Source organism: Salvelinus sp. IW2-2015, unplaced genomic scaffold (assembly GCF_002910315.2).
Source record: "Salvelinus sp. IW2-2015 unplaced genomic scaffold, ASM291031v2 Un_scaffold2436, whole genome shotgun sequence".
Lineage (NCBI taxonomy): Eukaryota > Metazoa > Chordata > Actinopteri > Salmoniformes > Salmonidae > Salvelinus > Salvelinus sp. IW2-2015.
This window is the reverse complement of record NW_019943757.1, coordinates 1,479-7,007: the sequence shown is the minus strand read 5'-3', so window position 1 is coordinate 7,007 and position 5,529 is coordinate 1,479. Positions and strand designations below refer to the sequence as shown.

The 5,529-nt window shown below is 39.3% G+C and overlaps 1 non-coding gene across 1 annotated transcript; it reads left to right on the top strand.

The window, feature by feature from the left end:
* Nucleotides 1-4,724: 4,724 nt before the first annotated feature.
* Nucleotides 4,725-4,809, top strand: trnas-cga (transfer RNA serine (anticodon CGA)). Its single transcript has one exon. It is a non-coding gene; the product is annotated as a tRNA-Ser (tRNA).
* Nucleotides 4,810-5,529: the final 720 nt, after the last annotated feature.

Genomic DNA, 5,529 nt, shown 5'->3' with positions numbered 1-5,529 from the left:
CACCATACTGTGATGTGAGTCCCTTTCCTATAGGCTTGTTCTTAATTGGTCTGTTCTATTGGCCCATTTTGAATTTGAATCTAAATCTATGAGATTGCTGGTAGGGTGAAAACTGAGAAAAGAGAATCTGGGGGAGTTCCTAATGAGGAGAGAAAAGGGGGGGGTTGGGGTTTAAGGTCTTCTAAAGTGATTTTGATATAATATGTAAGGGAACTCCCCCCCAATTGTACAAAATAACATGGCAACTTATTGGCAGAGAGCGAACCATACACACGATGGGATTGTGTGGGATTTCACATTGCATCCGGCGGTGTTTCGTCCAAAGTTGATGGCAAATGCCATATTGTAAATGAGCTGTGTAACACCCAAAAATCCTATAGTGGGCGAGTGAGTTCCATCTTAATTTTCATAGGCTTACTGTAACGCAAGTCAAGACCCAAGAGTCAAATTTTGAAATTTTTAAAGTTTTGGCAAAAACTTATCACCCCTAAAAAAAGTGCTTCTGGACCGTTTTTCGAAATTCTTTCGATTTTTATGTCAATTACACATGTGTAAGAACTGTATGAAAATACTTTTGTCAAATTTTATTAACATAATTTTTTGGACATTTTTATTTGGACTTAAGGAATATGTTTTGTGCATTTGGAATGTGATTTCATAGGAAGTCAAGTCAAAAGTCAAAAATGTCAAAAATTTGGAAAAAACGTATCACCCCTTTAAAAAAGTGCTTTCTGGACCGTTTTTTGAAATTCTTTGATTTTTATGTCAATTACACATGTGTAAGAACTGTATGAAATACTTTTGTCAATTTTTATTAACATAATTTTTGGACATTTTTATTTGGACTTAAGGAATATGTTTTGTGCATTTTGGAATGTGATTTCATAGGAAGTCAAAAGTCAAAAGTCAAAAATGTCAAAAATTTGGAAAAAACGTATCACCCCCTTTAAAAAGGTGCTTTCTGGACCGTTTTTTGAAATTCTTTCGATTTTTATGTCAATTACACATGTATAAGAACTGTATGAAAATACTTTAGTCACATTTTACTATCATAATTTTTTATAATGTTTACTTGTACTTAAGGAATATGTTTTGTGCATTTGGAATGTGATTTCATAGGAAGTCAAAAGTCAAAAGTAAAAGTCAAAAATGTTAAAAATGTGGAAAAACATATATTCCATTTAAAAAAGTGCTTTCTGGACCGTTTTTTGAAATTCTTTCGATTTTTACGTCAATTACACATGTATAAGAACTGTATGAAAATACTTTAGTCACATTTTACTATCATCACTTTTTTAATGTTTACTTGTACTTATCACCCCCAAACCTCCATAAATCACTCAGGCCAGCACCCATTGATTTGGGGCCGTAGTATAGTGCTCCCATGGACGTCTGGATGACACCTAAAAGCATTTAAAACCGTTTTGAAAAATGACATGAAAACATGAAAATATTTTTTTTTTACTTTTTTTGGAAACCTCCTTAAATCACTCAGGCCAACACCCATTGATTTTTGTCCGTCGAATAGTGCTCCCAGAGCGGGTATGGAAGTCCGGATGCCCCTAAACGCAATTTCATCCAGGGCATCTGGTAACCTAAAAAAAATACCAGGTGCACGAAAGTTTGGACTTAGAATATTTTTCGAGTTTTTGGAAAAACTCCATAAATCACTCAGGCCATTGACTCGAGAATAAAAAACAAAAAAATATTTTTCAGAAAAAACAGAATATTTTCTGACTTTTTGGAAAACCTCCATAAATCACTCAGGCCAACACCCACTGATTTTTGTCGCGTCGAACAGTGCCTCCCAGAGCGGTTTGGAAGTCTGGATGCCCCCTAAACGCAGTTTAAACCAGGGCATCTGGTAACTAAAAATAATGCCAGGTCACAAACAGTTTGGACTTGTTTGTGTGTGTGTGAGCTTTTCTTTGACATCTGTTTCGAGAAATGACTGATTTACAGTTCATGAAGGTTGCCTAATCACACACTTAAAGTTTTGGAAAGATCTGACTTTTTAACCCTTCGAAACAGCACCTATGACCGCCCATTTTAAGGCACTTCCGGTTGGCAAGGAAGCTATAGGTAAAGACATATGCTGATCGGGGTATGCTCTTAGAGAATCCTGAGTTTTAAGTCTATACGTTAAGAACTGACTGATTTCACAGGGTTGAATGCACTATAAATCACAAACTGCTGGTTGGCTATGGCAAAACACTTTTAGGGTTATTTAACCACTTCCGGTTGCTCCAGGAAGCTTAGAATCAACACAGGTAGACCTCATAGTGGCCTGATGGATTGTTATCAAAGACAGGTTCATAAGACATTCATAACCCACATAGGCTTCAGGTTGAATTTAGAGGTGCACTCAATGTATTCCTATGGGGCTACATTTCATGTATACTGTTTGATGTAAACACCTTCTTTTAACTGTGAAGGGTTAATGCCACAGAGTCAAGGTTAGGCTTGCACAGATCGGAGGACCTTAGAGTGTTCCTGAGGTAAAATTGTGCTTCTAACCTGAACGGTTCTCTCTCTGTCTCCAAAAGCAAATCAAATTGACATTGAGGTCAAAAGGTCATTTGTGTCCGTCTTCTTGTAATGGTCGCTGCGCTCAGACGAACGAGCTACGGTCAAGCGGGGCATCTCGTTGAACTCGGCCGGCCTGGAGATAATAGTCATGCCATTGCAGGCTTTGTGTGTCTTTAAGCACCGTACTTTTTTCACTCCATCCTTCCTTTTTGTGTGTGTGTGTTTGTGTGAGAGGCTTTTTCTTTGACATCTGTTGTGAAAAATGACTGATTACAGTTCATGAGGGTTCTAATCACACAAGTGAAGTTTTGAAAAGATCTGACCTTTATTACCTTCAAACCTGACCCTGTGCACCATTTTAAGGTACTTCCAGTGAATAGGAAAGCTGAACCGTGACACATACCCTCTTGGGGTGGCTCTTTATATAATTGAGCTTTAAGTCTTTATGTTAAGAACTGACTTATTAAGCAGAGGGTTAAATGGTGTGTGTTACTTCATAAAATCACATAAATATCACAGAATTCTCCGCAGAGCTTCGAGACCCACTTTAAAAATGTTCGTGTAACAAACTGCAACTGGATCTGTGATTTTTTTGAAAAAAAAAATCCTCTCGTGAACATCACCAAAGGGACAATGTACTATTTCTCTTAATTACGATAGATAAACGGCAGGTTTTTTTTTCCTGACACTTATGCTTATGTACTTTGAGCGTGAAGCGGTCAATTGCACCCTACTTTTCGTTTTTGACCTTTGATCCCAGCAAAATGGCATAACTCAAAAAGCGCCGAAGCCTCGACGCCATCTTGTTCGGGGCCAACTTCCTTTACTCCAAACTACGCTCGCCGAGTTTCGTCTTCGAATATTTTCCGTTTAGGAGAAAAGGCCGCGTCGTTTGCCCCGTGTTCGTGCGCCTGCAATATGATTTATTTTCCGCCTTGTGGGAATTTTCGAGAATGCGGAGCGCAAGTCCAAAAAAATTTATTTTTATAAAACGGCGACCGAACGTCCGAAACGATTTCCGAGAATGACTTCCCGAAAGAGCTCCCCCGCGCCCTCGGCCGCGCCGTCCGCGATTTCCTCAGACGAAGTCGGACGTCAGGTAAGGGACCGTACATTTCCAATGGGAGAATCTTCACCGATCATACGGCTCCCGTACAAGATGTCCTTAAGGTATGGAATTGTTCAGTGATTGAGGTGCTCAGAATATATTTGCCTTGACAAACAGTTAAAATAGGCTCTTCAGTAACAGATACTGTTGTTTTGTTAGAATTACGTTGGAAATACTGAGAGCCAGGTGGTTAAGTCACTCAGACTTGAAACCCAATTGGGTCTCCCTGCTCTTTTCAAAATCTTATTCTCAGTGAATAGTCACTTGTATTTCTCTGGAAATAGTTTTTTGAACTTGCACTTAAACTTCAAACTTCACAGCTTGCGAAAAAATATCAACATGTCGTGGCATCAAGTTGACCATTTTACACCAATGATGTCTGTTTCCAAATCCAATCCTTTACTTGCATTCCACAGCTGCAAATGGCCGAGTTCTTTCGAGTTGGACTGAATTTCATGGGGTTCCCCACCATGTTCTTACTTGCTGCGAAGCGTATAGACACTTCTGCTTTCTCCTCATCACTTCCCTTAGATTCCTACTGCTGCGATGGCAAGTGGTTCAGCATTGGAATTGACATCAAATGTGGTTCTCCCTGTACAGTTCCAAAGCTCTGCTTACAGGGTGATGGATCAAGTAGACTTTTAATAATTGGATTAATCTCTTCTGAATTTCAATTTCCTTTATTTTATGGGCTCGCAACGATTGAAGTGTCAGAAATAGCTTTATTTTACTTTGAGCTTGAAATATCTCAATAGGCAGTTGAATTTTGGATACTTGTTTGTCTTGTGTGATCTACCTAAAGAAAGTTTGATTGCGAGTGGTTGAAGCGTTGGACTCGAAAATCAATGGGTCTCAGCGCAGGTTTGAAGCTGCTTGACGATCCAGTTCTTTATTGTAAACATATCATGGGACTTGATATGGATAATGCGTGGACATGTCCTTTGATTCAAGTGCTGCAGAATTTATCTTCCAGTGACAACATTTCAAGTAAGCTCTTCAACAAGCGATATTCAGGTAATTTTAGAAGGTAAAATGGACAGAACGAGATAGCTGACTGGGTTAAGCGCGTTGTAAGGTAACAGAAGAAGCTGTGATGGCCGAGAGGTTAAGGCCGGTTTGGATTCGAAATCCAATGGGGTTTCCCCGCGCAGGTTCCAACCCTGCTCACAGCGAATTTGACAAGCCTGTCTTTTTATTTGCGAACATGTCATTGGGGACGTGATATGGAATAATGTCCTGAAACCGTGGCATGTCCTTTGATTCAAGTTGCTCCCGAATATGTGTTCTTGACAAACAGTTCAAATAAGGCTCTTCAGTAGATAGTCTAGTCTTTACAGAAGTAAAATGTGGACAGGAATGAGATGGCCGATCTGATTTTTACATGTCAAGGCTGGCGATGCCCGCAGGTGGTTAAAGGCGTTTGGACTTGAAATCCAATGGGTCTCCCCGGCCGCAGGTTCGAACCCTGCTCGCAGGCTATGGGCAAACCTGTCCTTTATTTTTTAACATATACTTAGTGACTTGATATGGGATAATGTCCTTAATACATTCTAATTGTTCCAGTGATCTGAGGTGCTCAGAATATATTTGCCTTGACAAACAGGTAAATAGGCTTTCAGTATAGATAATGTTGTTTCTGTGAATTACTTTGGAAATACTGAAGAGCCAGGTGGTTAAGTCCTCAGACTTTGAAACCCAATTGGGTCTCCCTGTTCTTTTTCAAAATCTTATTCTCAGTGAATAGTCCACTGTACTTTCCTCTGGACATAGTTTTTTTTGACTTGCACATTAAACTTCCCAAACTTCAACAGCTTGCGAAAAAAATATCAATATGTCGTGCCATCAAGTTGACCATTTTACACCAATGATGTTGTTTTTCCAAAATCCCCAAT